Here is a 17,310-nt window from a genome sequence, read left to right on the forward strand (position 1 = left end):
CTGTATTTGAAATGCAGAAGACACAATCAGCACTTGGCGGAGGGGGTAACACAAGCACAGAGAGCATCCGGACCACATAAAATGGTGTGATGGGCCACACTCGGACCATGGGTCTTAAGTTTGACACATGAGAGCTACAAAGACTACATCTACACACATTTGGAAGAATATATATGATAGCATAATATGAGATGCTCCAAGTAATTTTGTCGCCCACAGATGACAACGCAGGCTCCTTGGCTTGAAAATGGAGAAAAGGCACCTACCAGAGCTAGAGATGAGCACCACCTCCAGAAACCGGAAATGAAAGGAGAAGCCTTTGCCTTTGTTTATATTTGTGTCTCATTGTATGTGATTTTAAAGGCATTGAATGTTTGCCTATGTCTGCTGTGAATGCTGTAATCCACTCTGAGGTCCCTAGGGGAGAAGGGTGGAATATAAATAAAGTGTATTATCATTATCACTGTTGACTTTATAAGCATCTAAGTTATATTCTCTAACATTATAGATACTGACATTATCCCTGTGATGTTTACATCGCATAGAGCTCTTTTAATATTACCTTAATAGAGGAAAACTGGTTAAAATGGGGGGGGGATTCACATCTACTTGGAATAGAAATAATGCATTTCTACATAGTGATGACATCTAAAATATCATTAGTTTCCTGATACTCTATGTCCATTGACCACAAGCTTCACTAGTGTTTATGGATCAATGTATGAAATTGGACATGTCAGATTGTATGAAAGTCAGAAATCTTTCCAGTGTCAAAAGCACTGACAGGCCTCATAAATATGTCAGACAACATCAACATTCAGAATAAGCTTGTGCTTTGGTTTTTTTTAAAAAAAAATCAGCCATCCCACTGTGCTTTGATCTTTTGACAAATCATTTCCTGATACAAGTATAAACAACAGGCAAGGACTTTGGACACCAACCAGCTGTCACGGTTGCCCTGGGAATTGGCACTAGACTCTTTAGCAGGGAAAAAGGGAAAGTGAACAGATATCCAACATGTTTATACTCACAAAGCAGGAATGTTAAACTTTGGCAGGCTGGGAGAGAACACATGTGTAAAACTCTTTCCATGTTATTCTTGTATTGCTCCAGAGCACATATTTCAGAGGAAATTAGATAAAACTTTCCCCTCCAAGAATCGTAAGCAATATGTCAGGAACTCCCTCAACTTGAAATCAATATAGCAGGTGAATTACATCGCAGTTCTATCTACAGCAAGACTAATAACCCACCTCACGTAACCAGTTCTCTTTCTATGTGTGTCTATAAAATGTATTTATTGTTTAAATTAACAACAGATTAAATTGGATATGAAATATGTCAGAAAACCATTACATTGTTTAACAAGTTAGAAATTGAGGGAAATATATTCACTAACATATACATATTGAAAAGGACTGACATATGAATACATGAAATGAGACAAAAAGAGATCCAGTGCATTTCCCTTGCCATATACCCATCTCTCCATTGTGTGTGCATTCTCTCGCCTCTTCCTCCCCACCTTTCTCTTTTTGTTTCAGCCATTGCCATTCTGAATAGTAATGAATTCTTCCAAGAAAAGAGTTTCTAACAGGTGTCAAGTATGGCTACCACTCATCCAGACTATGTCTAGAAGTAGAGAAATTGGTGTTTGGGTTTTGCAGGCTTGTGTTTTAATTTAATCTAACATGAAAAGACCTCTGAACTTCTTACAAGCATAGCACTTATTCACAGTATTTTCCCAAACTCCCTTGTTGTGGGTGGCAGAGAACTACATTCCTTACTCCTACCATCATTGCATTTGTTAACTTCTAGCCATTTCTAATTAGAGAAATTTGCAACTCCACTACTGCTACCAGATAATTATGTGAGTATTCTGTCATAAAGCATAAAGCAGCTCCAGCATAAAACAGAGCAGGGAGAGGAGAGAGGTGTACAATCTTTCTTTAGAAGCCAGAAATGTTACAACAAAATGCATACTTTCTTTGCCTTAATGGTGAGAGCAAAGTACAAGTATGTATGCATTTTGTTAAAGCATTCAAGCGATTCCACAAAACTTGCAAGAGAGAGCAGTTAAAATGTAAAAGCATTCAAGCAATTCCACAAAACTTGCAAGAGGCAGTACAGATGAGAACACTGATTTTCAAAAAGCAAGCAAAATTGTTCAAAAGTTATAAGAAAACGAAAACATGCTCAGAATTAGATTAAGATGTGGTGTCTAAAATATAATCAATGGTTACTAAATGACTCATTTAACAGGTTCCTTATCTGAAGTTTTTACACTTTAACAAGAAAATTATATTTCATCTTATACGTAGATTTATATTTTAACATCTCTGGAAGGAACATGGTGACGGTGGTGATTTTATTCATTTATATCCCACCTTCTCCCAATATTGGGACTGAATGTGACTTAGAAATAAATGAAACCAATACCAATAAGTATGTGTGCTATTTAAAAACAATCAATCCAACATGTCAAAACCATTTGCAGTTATTTTGAAGCTAAAATGCATCAATGTAAAATATTTTTTCTGTTGTTTTATTTATACATTTTTCAATCCACTGAAAAAAATTATTCAATAGGTCTGTAAATGTCATTAAAAAGGGAGAGTTGGGAACCATATGGTCTACTTGATATTCTAGGACTTTAAACTCCTGGAAGCATAGGAAATGTTAAGGCATACTAGGAACTGTCATCCAACAACATCTGGACACCTGCATGATTCCCATCCTACTAGACAGGCATAGGCAAACTTCAGCCCCCCAGGTATTTTGGACTTCAACTCCCACATTTCCTAAGAATTGTGGCAGTTGAAGTCCAAAACACCTGGAAGGCTGAAATTTGCCCATGCCTATATTAGACGAACAGCTGTTTCCATGGAGAAAAAAGCAGCATCTTTCTAAATAGTACTTTAAGGAACACCATGATCAAGCATTAGTGATTTGCATTGTTAGGTGCACATACTTGATTTTGGGATGTAGAAATGTTACTTCCTTTTACAGTTTCCTAAACTATTTTGAAACTCAGAGCAGATATACTATATGGAGACTTAGTATTTGTTCTGTTTAGTCCAAAAACAGAAAATAAGTTAAATCTGGTCTCCTAGCATTCATAATTTAACAATTTACTCTTATTCTCGAGCAGAAGCTTTTTCCCTGAGCATCAGCACGTGACTGCATTAATGACTTCCCTATTTCTGATTTGTCATGCTGGGTGGACATGTAACTCATTGGATCTGACAGCTGAGTAGGTGACATGTGAGCTGTTTGTTTCAGATGCATACGATCAATGCCATTTTCAGTTTCTGTATCACACCATTTTATTCAGATCTCCCAAAAGTATGATATGTGATTTTAGATACTTATAATTGCATATTTTACATAGATAATTTGCCATCCTAAGGTCTTATAATGAAGACCAGCATTTAAATCAAGTCAATGATTTAAAACATAAATAAGTGATGATGCATTAATATTCACAACTTGCTATTGATATTGATCACTTCACTAGATGTGGGAAATAACTCAGCCTTCAGTTATACTTAATTTTGGTAGCTATACTTATCATTAATCAAGATGCTGGTTGACAACTTGCCTGAAGTCTGTCTTATACATATGTATGATTAGTACCAGTCCTAATATTATACAGAAGATTCAGCAGCTGCCTTGAATTCATTTCCAACTTTATTCATAATATCTCATGTGATATTTTAGTTGACTTGGCTGTTTCCACCTAGGTTTGCTATTCTTTTCCTCTGACACCTGTGCACAAATTATTCCTGGAATTTCATCTCAAGTGAAGCCACATCATGCAGACACACATACAAATGTACAAAAACGAACTAATTTCCTTTACTTGTGGCTAGCACCTCAAATATTTTCTTAATATTGCAGAGAATCAGTAAGGGTTGGCAACCACTAAACCTGTGTCTACTCACATGACACCATTATTCTCATTGTTGCCTTACTCTTTTCAAATGAAGCTAGGAATTTTATTGTCTAGACATGGTTTAGTTCACAGAATCTATTCTAGTAATCAACAGTATCCTTAAGGCAGCAATAGGATTAGAAAAAGGGGGTCTTGTCACATGTGAGGATTTACTTGGATTACAAACCAGCTCCCCATAAAGAGTCAGCTTAAGTTCACTGGAAGTAGCATAAATTCGAGAATTCCTGAAGCATCAGGTCTAATTAAAAAGTTTGATGGTTTTTCAGAAGTCAGGAGAAAGTTTGAGCACACTGGCTTTAAACAAAGTAGCTTCACACAAAGGAAGAATTAATAGCATTCCATCAAGATTTGAGTTGTAACCAGTCACAACCTAATAGTATACTGCATTATGACCCTTCATGAAGATTTAAACCTTTAAGTAATTAGGTAACAGGACAGCGGCAAGCTAGACAATGCACTTCCACTGTTTAAATATGAACAGGGACACCCTAATAAAAACAAGATGGAGCCCACCTGAAAGTCACAAAGCAACAAGCTGCTAGAACACTGTCTCTGGCACAATTTTAAAGAAATCAGTGGGAAAAAGAAAAGGAAAAGCAGCCAATAACTGCATTCTTATCTAAAGCCATTTTGGATTTTAAATTGTAGATATCATCACCACTATGAATTGAGAAAGAGACTCATATAGAGTGCTTGCAATTACCCAACCCTTATATGTCACTACAGGGGGAATTCAGATAAATGGATATATATAATGTATAGGGGTAATTCAGATATAAGAAGGTTGCATTGGTTAGCCTGTACCATTCATTGGTAGTTTAACATGATTTACACATGTAAGGATTCCTCCATGGTGAGGACATGCCTGGGAGATAAGATCATGGAATATGAGAGAGCTAGCCAACACAACCTTCTGTTATTCTTACATCTGTTTTCAATGTTGGATGGGGAAGGTGTCATCTGAACCCACTTTATAACAAGTAGCTATTGTTAAGTCTGATTCTCCAGAAACAGGGAGAGTTAGTACAGTAGTTGAACTGGGAAAATGCATTAATTCAGGACAAGAATTCAAGTTACAGTTTAGCTTTGCTAATTTTCATATAATGGCCCCCCAAATTAGATATGATTCCAATTTTCATACAAAAATGCCCTCTTTACATAGACAGCACTGTGTGTTCTCTTTTTTATTTATATACAGTAGAGTCTCACTTATCCAACATTCGCTTATCCAACGTTCTGGATTATCCAACGCATTTTTGTAGTCAATGTTTTCAATATACGTATCGTGATTTTTTGGTGCTAAATTCATAAATACAGTAATTACTACGTAGCATTACTGCATATTGAACTACTTTTCCTGTCAAATTTGTTGTATAACATGATGTTTTGGTGCTTAATTTGTAAAATCATAACCTAATTTGATGTTTAAATGGGCTTCTCCTTAATATCTCCTTATTATCCAACATATTTGCTTATCCAACGTTCTGCCGCCCGGTTTATGTTGGATAAGAGAGACTCTACTGTATGTGTTTTTGATACAGGGGATACCTGAAATCAAATCATACTAGAAACCAAATCACTTACCTTGAGTATTTTAATTGAAAATCATGGAGTCTCTTTTATAGAGAGAAAGGGGGAATAAATAAGCATAACAACAACAACAACAACAACAACAACAACAACAACAACAACAGCAACACTCGAGTCTTTCAAACAGATTAAGTCATCATTACCCTCCCCCAAACCAAAACCACATTCAGGGCTAAGTACTCTCTACTGGTTTCTCAAAATCAGTTTAATCCTTGAAAAATGTTGTAGTAACTGGGTGTCTTACACATGCAGTGGAACTGACACGCACCACAAGCAGAGGAAGCAACCAGCAACAAAAATGCCTGTTTGTCAAGGGAGTCAGCCTGTTGCTTGTACTGTAAGGGAAGAGATAGTGGAATTTGGCTGATTAGTCATATAAATTGTGCAAACAGACATATAAAGATTAACCTGCCATTTATTTTGGTTTGAATTATGAAAATGTTGAAATCTGTTACTTCACTGGAATGCTTACTACCCATTGAAGAATTTCCAAAATTCAGTTTATGAACCAACTAACTCAAGAGTTTTGGAAGTATAATTAGTGAAAAGGTGGAGAACATAATAGCTTGGGCATCCATGTCTCTCAAGTTCAGTTTTTTCTTAACAGTACTCACTTTAAGTTTCCTGAATCAATTATACATATTCCTTTAAAAACAGATTATGCACAATGTATTTAAGGAAATAGCTTTCAAATGAACCTTCTTAGGTCAGCAAATGAATGTCTGGTTAGATTTCTACGTATCACACAAACGAAGTCTATAAGTACACAAAGTAATCTAGAATGCCCAACACTTCAAAAGCAGATCAAAGCAAGGGACTTTGCTTTGAGTTATAATTCATCAGGAATATTGCCTTTTTAAATCAGGAAAGCAGTTCCTTATCAGTGTTAAGTTTGCTCACTTGGGGCCAAGTTGTTTCTGTCATTTGCAACACCTTGACCCAATGTTAAGAATATGTCCTATATACTCACGTATTAATCTAGAAATTTTAGCCAAAATACCCAACCAAAAACCTGAGTCAACTTAACCATGGGTCAATGTAAGAACAGCACCTTAGCTATTATAAAAAAAAATAACAATTCCCTTCTCTAAAAAGAATGGCAAAAGGCAAGAGCTTAGCCCATTCTGGGAGAGCCTGAAAGAAGCACCAACCCTCTCTACCGTATCCACCATGGCACCACTTCTGGACTTTTTGAACGCCCGGGTGGGAACATAGTTGCAGTAGTAGCCAGTCACTTGGCCCCTCTCAGATGACATTGGTGCTTTCTCCTCGTTGTAGAATGATCCTTGATTTATATGCAGACCACATCAAAATTCACAATTCTGATTCCAAAGCCTGCCCATGGCTTATACATGGGGTTGACTTCTAGGACAATATATATAGTAACTTTCAAGGCCAGCACTCCCCACATTCAATTTTCCTCTGATCTCCCTAATTACATTTCTATGCTAATCACACACTTATCCAAAATTCTGGATGGCAGTCCACGTATCTAATAAAGAGAACTATAACTCATGAAAACTCATGCTGTAATATTTTTCTAGTTTCTAGGGTGCTTCCTGTTGGCTTTGCTTTGTAATTTATTCACAATTTGGAATGACAAAATACTATATACAGGCTGGTTTTGCTGCATGAGACTCTGCACTGTATTTATATAGTTCTAGCACAACCTAAGTAGCCCATGTGTCATACTCCTGAGGATGTATCTCCAATTATTTGATACAGGAAACACAGAAATAACAAGCGATCCCAAACTCTACACAATGTCCTTAATGTCTTGCTCAATCCCTATGGGAAATCTAAATGCTCCTCAACATTATGGTCAATTACTTAAGAGGCAAAATCCAATCTCTAATGTCAATAATGGATCAGTGGAGGGCAGAATGCTGAAAGCTTCAATATACACGAAAGGCTGTGACTTAAGCAGAAATCCTTCCACAAAGCAAAAGGGAAAATAACTGCATTGGAGTGTCAGGAATCAGTTCGGAGGAGGAGGATGCTGTCAACTTCCATGAGTTAAGCTGTGTGGTTTTTTTTTATTTTTCACTTTAGGTTTTTTATGTTTATGTAAAGTTATAAGCTTAATGGTCTTACAATAAACAGCCATATAAAGGGTCAAAAATTGGCTTAATAATCTTCACTAGAGATAAATCTAAGAGTTGGTTTCATGTTGCGATCTGAGTTTTGGACTAAGATTTTGGGAGACCATGAGAGAATCTCGCCTAGCCATGGAAACCCACCGGTGGCCTTTGGAAGTCACAGTCTCTCAGTCACCAAGGAACAAAACCTGTTAAGAAAGCCCAAAGATATGCCAACTCTACATCAGAAAAAACTTTAAGGCACACAACTACAAAATCTAAAACACCAACCAACTCTCAAGAACTAAATGTAACTATGTTAAATAAAACACATTATCAGTCAACTGGTTTTGATTTACTCAAGCAGCAGTGTTACCGGGATTGGTGTCATCTCATGGTGTCACTCTCATAGACCTCCTTCAATACCAGAGTGTACCACAGTACGGTAACTAAAATACCAGAAAATATTGACAGTAACAAAACAGCACTGTGTGCTTATAGGATATACAGGTAAAAGGACCAATGATTTGAAGAATCATTGCAACATTTCTGATCACATGTGCAAGAGAAGGTTAAAAATAAATTAGACTTGAATTTTTGCCCTTTTGGGTATACTGAACCACTACATGTAAGCTGGGCTTTTGTGATTATATCTGATTACAGGGATTTTTTTTTTATAAAACATAGTAAATGTCTGCTGAAAAACAGCACAAAAATGTATAGTCATTTTGTTGCCACTCTCAGTAAGATTTGTGCCTTCAGCACTTTCCCCCAGTAATGCCATTGTATCCAATAACTGAAATAATTAATGTAGAAAAAAGGACTAAAGAAGGAAAGTGCAATGAATGGAAGCACCTCAGATACTTTGTTTAATTAGCAGCCCAGCACTCCTGATTTGCACATCATTTTCATGAAAGGACACCAAGTCAGTTAATTTATGTGCTGCATTTAATTTCCATTATCCTCTACCACAGCCCTGCTCAAGGTTGCATCCGTGGATCAATGTCAGTCTATGGAAGTTTTCCAGGAAAGTGATGTCTACTGTAGCCAATAGGCACAAATATGTTGCTGGCCACTAGTGCATCTGGAAGGAGGGGGGAGCTTGCCAGACCCCTACATCAGATAGTTCAAACATTGCTCTGCCATATGACAGAAGCAGGAATCCATGTAAAACACTGAAATGTATCCTGCCGAAAAGGAATTTTATGATTCTGTCTATCAGAAATACATTCCCAACCCAAAGAAGAGCAATTTTATCTGATAAGAAGTTAAAATAACAGAGTTAAACACATGTCTCCATTGACTTACAAACCATTTCAGAAGGAACCCTGACCTCACCCCCATCTCATTAAATGGTTAATATCAAAATAAATCTCATTACTTAATTCCATTAACTATGTGACTGAATCTACTGAGTGCTGCTGACAACACAAGTTTACAATTCTTCCCAATTAACTGATTGTGTCTCTATAAAACCAAAGCCAAGAATTGCTGCCCATTTCTAACAGCTACAAGCAGCACACATACACACACAGCTTGCATCAGTTACTAAGCAAATTCTTCACTGGGGAGTTTTCATTTCACTTCCTACATCTATTATTTAAGATAGGCCATACACAGCAAGAATGGAAAGCCCAAAGGGTATTACAGTTCAAAAGGAAGAAAGTAAAGCTATATGGCTATATGGTTTCCTTTTTTCAAAGACATTGATGAATACAAGAAACCAACAAATTTGCAATTTTCATCAGAGGAAACACATTTGAATGTGTCTTACAATGCAAAATTTGCTGAGATCTTCTAGATGATAAGCCAAACAGTAGCTACAAAAATTACTTAAAGCAGGCATGGGCAAACTTCCAGGTGTTTTGGACTTTAGCTCCCACAATTCTTGACTGCCAGAAGACTGTTGTGAATTGTGGGAGTTGAAGTCCAAAACACCTGGACAGGCTGAAGTTTGCCCATGCCTGATTTAAAGAGATGTAATACCAAAGAAGAGGGCAGCTTCTATATTTAACAACTGCTGTGAGTGCATAGCTGCAGAATTAACAATGACAGCTATGGACCAAGTTCACCAAGTTTCTAAATTTCTAGGAAAAGTTTGAATTTCTAGACCCAGGGATCACAACACATGCTTATTCAGCTGTGGGTGGATGGATGAATAGACAGACTGGCACCCTATATTTTGACAAAAAGGATTATCAAGCCAAGGTAACTGAGTAGGTTAGTATCAGAGCAACTCTTATCAATGGAAACATCTTGTTCACCCTCACAGATAACTGTTCCCCAAACACACAAATAAGAACAGGTAAAGGTCTCAAATAATTGCCATTTTTGTCACTACTTCCCTTCTGGAACACAGCTATATGAACTGGATATAGGTGGCACTGTTCTGTCCTCTGTCTCCTGTTTCACAGGTAAGTGTCAGAAGGTGCTCTTAGAAGGCTACTCTTGTCCCCTATGGCAACTACTTTAGCACCATCTCATTTCCCATGCTTTGGCATAGACTTCTGGTTGAATTCACTATCTATTTAGAACACAGTGAGATCACTATGAAAACTGAAATAGAGCTACATGATAGAGTACTGTATTTCTCTCTCCATTCCCATATTATGGTACTTGTAAAACGGTTCTCCACAAGCAATGTCTAGAGTGAATATATTAAAGCTAATACAGCCAATACAGAGAAGGTGGGAAATGTACACATGAACTACAGTATATGCTTGCTTTTCATTTCCCCCATAAGGCTCACAGTATTACAATGCTCATGATTTTTAATACTGTTGATATTTAATCCTGTTTTAATGTTCGTATATTTGTATATTTTAAATGGCTATGCTAATGTTAAGCCACTTTGGGTCCCCTTCGGGGGAGATAAAGTGGGGTATAAATAAATACAATAATAATAATAATAATAATAATAATAATAATAATAATCCAACTCTAAGGTGGGTACCCACTAATGCTCTGCTCTTGACGATAAATTATTTTTTTCTCCATGAAACTAACTTGAAAGTCTCTGGACCCAACTATAAACAAGTGATAAGCCTTCCCTCCAGACATACAGTGCTATCTACAGGATGTAAGAGAGCTTTTATTCTTTTGAGAAATGTACAAGAAACAAGCAAGAAACTTGAAGGAGGTATCCCAGTGATAACCAAGCCACTGGGCCATATCCCATTCTTGTGAATGTCTTTAGTTAGAGAAGCACTTAACTCAATAGAACTAAAGTACAATGCAAGTCTTCAAACCCAGGGCACTAAAACAAGTAGTATAACTGCTATAAGCCTTTAAGTTAAATCAGCACGATCACTATGCAATACAATAAGGGAAGACATAAAAAATGAGCAGAATAGTCAAGAACTCAGTAATGCATTTATGCCTCATAATTGGGTAAATATTACTCACAGTACCAGCTGCATATGTGTAATCCAGCAAAAACACCACTATGTTCAATGGCCCTTATTTCTAAGTAAACATGTATAGGACTGCAGCCCAAGTTTACTCTGCCTAACAAAACTTATTAATTCAGCAATGATTAAAAAGGAAGATATGGGAACTAGAATAAGCACATTCCTGTACTTACATGTAAATGTGGCATTGACTAACTCTTTTATCCTTGTTTACATATGCGTAGGGTCAACCACAGATGAGTAACTCTAAAAGACAGAAATCTGGAAAGAACCCAAGGCACTGTTTCTGTTCATGCTAAATCGACTTCAGCCCTGGAATAAGGGCTATGGCTCAATCCTAGAAACATACATGACTGCCATGTTATATATCAACACAGGGAATACAGAGATATTTAATGTTCTTATATTTCATGAGGGATCCACAGTCATAATGAAATGAAAGGATCACAATCACTTCACAGGAGCAGCAGTGGCAGGCAAACAATGCACATAAGAGAAGTAAAGTTACCACTGGGCTCAACCCAAAAACTTTTTGTCTAGTTAAATGGACCCTGAAAAGGGCATAATGTTAATGGATTGTTCTTGTTTGAACATGACTGTAAAATATGAACTGGAATACGTAAGAATTCAGTAGTCTATCCAGGTTCATTCATCAAATGCCTGGGAACATGGTCTTGCTATTTCTTTTTTAGATATACAGTACAATTCACATATCTATGAGAATACGGTCCTAGATGCACAAAACCATAAACAACAAACCCTACTGAAATGGACTTCTGGCCCAAAGATACCACAGAGTCACACTGGAGGACCTAAAAGATACGTAGGTATTATAAATTTTGTTGGATGTGGAAAAATGAAACTGTGGAAACCTGACCCATGAAACAGGGGTCATACTGCATCTCCATGTTGTTGTGAGCATTCAAGTCATTTCTGACTTACGGCAACCCTAAGGCCACCCTATCAGGGGGTTTTCTTCATTTGCTCAGAGAGGAGTTGCCATTACCTTCCTCTGAGGCCAAGACAGTGTGACTTATCAAAAGTCATAAAGTGTCCATGGCTAAGAAGGGATTTGAACCCTGGTCTCCAGAGTCATAACATTATATAACACAATTTTTGCTCCTGGGTTATAAATGTCATTTCTAATTGGTTCTGTCATAAAAACATGAAAAAGGGGTACTGTTTCATTATCCGGGCAGAGGCCAAAAGGAGGCACTAGCAGACAGAGAAGAATAGTCCATTTTACAGGGGGAGGGAGTTGAAGGAGTTAAATCATTCCCCTGTTTTCCTGTTATCCCCACTCCCATTTCACCATTGTGGAAACAACCCTCATTTATGAAATGGGAAGTGGGGAGGGGGAATAACCAGTGAAAATAGGGAAAATGGTTTTACTCCTATAATGTACTATCCTTCTCCGTCTAGCACCCCCTTTTGGCCTCCGCCCGGATAACACAACAGTATCAGAAAGAGTTTATTAAACTGCAAAAACTTTGTTTTCACGGGACATCCTGCAGCACATTTTGCTATCGTTTTTCAATAAAGATCTCACAGAGTCTCAATCAATTTAACATAGCTTGTGGCAGACACAAAAACCAAGTTTCTGGAGCATAACAACTACTTTCAAAGTATGTACCACACAATTAAACAGGAAATAACACTTTCAAACCAGGAACAGAAAAAAATTCAAATGTTTTTATATAGTGTAATCCAGTGCTCAAACTACTACACCACATTCACAGGTTTATCTGTTTATAACCATCATCAAGCACCACATAAACTATGATGCCTGCAAGGTTTCTCTGCCGGTAGAAGTAACACATATAACTATTATTACATGGTTTGGATCTGGAGCTGCCTAAGCATGTGTTATTATTAATTTGCAAGTAAAATTCACTATTCAATTAGGAGGCTATCCTTCCCCACACCCCCAAAAGGGGATTTCAATTTTCCTACAAGCTCCCAACAGGCTGCTTAAGCCAAACCTGCGAGTAATGACACTGAGCAGGAGATCAATAAGCTTCCAGCTATGCATAAAATGCAGCTTCATTAGCTGACTCACGTGCAGAGCGGCCAGAAAAGAGGGAAATAAAGTTTCATTCTTTTCTTCCTTCAGCAAGGGGAAGGGAATAAAAGAAAGCCGACACAATGATGTGCTGACAGGCACCTTTTGGTTAAAAAAAATTCCTCTAGAAGTGTGCCCTCCCAGTTCAAATACCTTTGAAGTTTCCAGAACAAAAGCCTCCCTCATCCCTACTGTTTCAAAGAAATGAGGGAGAAGTGAGCCAAAAGAAAGAAAGAAAGGACTTTAAGAAGTCTATGCTATGGCTTTCCTTTGCAGATAAGACTGCAAAGGAAAGCCATAGCATAGAGTGCACCTACATTTTAGAATTAATGCAGTTTGACCCCACTAGAACAGCCATGGCTCAGTACTATGGAATGACAGGAGTTGTAGTCTGGTGAGGCACCAGCACTGTTAGGCAGAGAAGGCTAAAGACCTTGTCAAACTACAGCTCCCATGATTGCATAGCACTGAGCCATGGCACTTCAAGTGGGGTCGAGCGGCATTCATTCTACAGCGGAGATGCACCCAGTGTAAGTTTGACACCACTTTAACTGTTATTGCTCAATGTTATAGAACCCTGGGATTTGTAGTTTTATGAGGTTTTTAGCCTTCTTTGCTAAATATTGCCAGTGCCTCACCAAATGAAAATTTCCATTATTCCACAGCACTGAGCCATGACAGTAAATGTGGGGTCAAATTGCATTCACCCGAAAGAGCAGGTGCATCTTAAGGCTCCTATATTGAGAGAAAGATAGCATAAAATTAAAGTCAGGGTGTATCTACACAAGGCATGGGCAAACTTCGGCCCTCCAGGTGTTTTAGGCTTCAACTCCCACAATTCCTAACAGCCTACCGGGTCACAAAGATTGTCAACAGTCAAATGTTTCTGAATGCTGTGTTCCAAAGCTTATTTCACATTTAGGATTTTTTTTTAATTGAGAGTTGTTTCTTTTCCCTTTTGTCTAGGCTTACATATAAATTACCTTTCTATGAAAGATAGAGTAACTCACTTTGAGAAGAACTTCAATCTCTGGTGATTTATGTACACCACCCCTTTCACGCGGGATGGATGCCTGCGAGGAGAACTGAGTGAGCAGTATAAGAGGAAGACCATTTTGACCACCATGCATGCTTTTCCCTTCACCAAAACTAGAATCAAAGTCATTCAAAAGGAGGAGGTAATGCATGGGCCTGAAGTGACAATCAAAATGTGTGGCAGTCAGGCAGGACTTCAGTTGGGAGTTGGGAGTCCAAAATACCTGGAGGGCCGAAGTTTGCCTATGCCTGATATACAATTTAGAATGGTTGCAGTTTGACCCCACTTGCACAGCCAGGGCTCAGTGCTGAGGAATCCTGGAATGTGGAGTTTGGAGTTTAGAGAGGAACCAGGACTGTGTGGCAGAGAAGGCTCAAGACCTTGTCAGGCTACAGCACCCATGATGGCACAGCACTGAGCCCTGGCAACATGGGGTCAAGCAGCATTGATGTTACAGTGTAGATGTGCCCTCAGGGCACTGGTCACAGCAATGTCAAGTGAAGGGGAACTCCCAAGCTGAAAGAGAAAACACAAGAGGAAAACACGTGCTGCTGGGGCGGCAGCCTCAGGCTTTGCAGGCACTGACATGACAACATCCCAGCCTTTAGGTTGCTGTGAGTTTTCCGGGCTGTATGGCCATGTTCCAGAAGCATTCTCTCCTGACCTTTCGCCCATATCTATGGCAGGCATCCTCAGAGGTTGTGAGGTATATTGGAAACTAGGAAAGGGAAGATCCAGGGTGGGAGAAAGGACTCCTGTCTAGTGTGAGGAAAGTGTGAATGTTGCAATTGGCCACCTTGATTAGCACTGAAAAGCCTTGCAGCTTCAAGGCCCGGCTGATTTCTGCCTGGGGGAATCCTTTGTTGGGAGGTGTTAGTTGGCCCTAATTGTTTCCTGTCTGGAATTCCCCTGATTTCGGAGTGTTGTTCTTTATTTACCGTCCTGATTTTAGAGTTTTTTAAAATACTGGTAGCCAGATTTTGCTCATTTTCATGGTTTCCTCCTTTCTGTTGAAATTGTCCCAAACTCTAAACTCATCTAAAATCAGGATAGTAAATAACGAACAACACTCTGAAAACAGAAGAATTCCAGACATGAAATAATCGGGGCTAGCTAACACCTCCCAACAAAGGATTTCCTCCAGGCAGGAATCAGCCAGGCCATGAAGTTGCAAGTCTATTCACTGCTAATCAAGGTGATTACCTAATTGAAAAATTCACACTTGCCTCCAACAGACAAGAGTTTTTTTCTCCCACCCTGGACATTATTCCACTTGACAAGTTTCCAACAGACCTCACAACCTCTGAGGATGCCTGCCATAGATGTGGGAGAAACGTCAGGAGAGAATGCTTCTGGAACATGGCCATACAGCCCGAAAAAGTCACAGCAACCCAGTGATTCCGGCCATGAAAGCCTTCGACAACACATCCAGCAGGAGCGACAAAAGGACAGGAGTGAAGCGTAAACATTTGGAAAAGAAGGGGTTCAAATTGGCTCTGGGGCGCTAAAAGTGAGCCTTAGGCCAGGCATGGGCCAACTTCGGCCCTCCGTCCAGGTGTTTTGGACTTCAACTCCCGCAATTCCTAACAGCCTACCGGCTGTTAGGAATTGCGGGAGTTGAAGTCCAAAACAGCTGGACGGAGGGCCGAAGTTGGCCCATGCCTGGCCTCAGGGCCTTTTGCGCGCCTCCAGCTGCAGAATGTGACCAAACCCTCCTTGCCTCCTTTCCTCGGGTTCTCAAAACAGTCCGAAAGAAGCCCCTCTCCCCTGGAGAAAGAGCGCCGGACTCACCTCGCTGCTCTGCAACCTGCGAAAGAGAAGTCGCCGCCTCCAACTCGGGCTGAGTCAGAGTTTCTCCTGCAAACAAACTCCTCGCGTGTTTCTTTGTAGCAGCCCTCTCTCTTGTCTCTTTTGCTCCCTCTCTCACGCACATAGATAGGCAGAAAGACGCTCACACACATACACACCCGGCTCCGCCGCACTGCGTCTGCGCGCCGCTGCCCCAAACCAACAATGCGCCCAGCCCGCTCCCGCCCCCTCCGCGAAGCCTTGGACCCGTCACATGACCCACCCCTGGGTTGTGTGAGTGAGTGTTGGAGTTGTTGAACACGGACTGACCTGTGGAAAGGCACCGAGGAGAGGAAGAAGAAGCCCCGCTTGGCACCAAGACAATCACCAGGAAGCACAGAAAGGAAGGAAGGAAGGAAGGAAGGAAGGAAGGAAGGAAGGAAGGAAGGAAGGAAGGAAGAAAGAAAGAAAGAAAGAAAGAAAGAAAGAAAGAAAGAAAGAAAGAAAGAAAGAAAGAAAGAAAGAAAGAAAGAAAGAAAGAAAGAAAGAAAGAAAGAAAGAAAGAAAGAAAGAAAGAAAGAAAGAAAGAAAGAAAGAAAGAAAGAAAGAAAGAAAGAAAGAAAGACAGCTAGCTGCCTCTTGGCTTCGCTTCCTGTGCCAAATGGAAAGTTGTGTGTAGTAACCAAACTCCAGAGAAAGAAGACTGGCCCTGGCTCTATCCAAATTGGTTCTATCACAAAACATGAGAAGGCTTTCTTAAATTTACTCCATGGTTTTAGGGAAGGTTACAAATATCAAAAAGTAAAGGTTTTCCCCTGATATTAAGTCTAGTCGTATCTGACTCTGGGGGTCGGTGCTCACCTCCATTTCTAAGCCGAAGAGCCAGCGTTGTCCGTAAACACCTTCAAGGTCTTGTGGCCAACATGACTACATGGAGTGCTGTTACCTTCCTGCCGGAGCAGTACCTATTGATCTACTCACGTTTGCCTGTTTTCGAACTGCTAGGTTGGTAGAAGCTGGGGCTAACAGCAAAAGCTCACCCCGCTCCCTGGATTCATAGGTAAAGGTAAAGGTTTCCCCCGATGTTAAGTCCAGTCGTGACCGACTCTGGAGGTCGGTGCTCATCTCCATTTCTAAGCTGAAGAACCAGCGTTATCCATAGACACCTCCAAGGTCATGTGGCCGGCATGACTGCATGGAGCGCGGTTACCTTCCCGCCGGAGCGGTACCTATTGATCTACTCACATTGGCATGTTTTCGAACTGCTAGGTTGGCAGAAGCTGGGGCTAACAGCGGGAGCTGACCCCGCTCCCTGGATTCATAGGTATGACAATCCCCAATCCATTTGAGTTTTAGAAAAGCCCTGAAAACATGGCTATGTGCCCAGGCTT

General features: G+C 39.6%; 1 protein-coding gene across 1 annotated transcript in view; it reads right to left on the bottom strand.

The window, feature by feature from the left end:
* Positions 1 to 16,061, bottom strand: part of kank1 (KN motif and ankyrin repeat domains 1) — a 122,288-nt gene extending 106,227 nt beyond the window's left edge. The window contains exon 1 of the mRNA XM_062971963.1: positions 15,923 to 16,061. The gene's annotated coding sequence lies outside the window, so the exon portion shown is untranslated. The remainder of the gene's footprint in view (positions 1 to 15,922) is intronic.
* Positions 16,062 to 17,310: the final 1,249 nt, after the last annotated feature.

The sequence above is a fragment of the Anolis carolinensis genome, chromosome 2 (assembly GCF_035594765.1).
Source record: "Anolis carolinensis isolate JA03-04 chromosome 2, rAnoCar3.1.pri, whole genome shotgun sequence".
Lineage (NCBI taxonomy): Eukaryota > Metazoa > Chordata > Lepidosauria > Squamata > Dactyloidae > Anolis > Anolis carolinensis.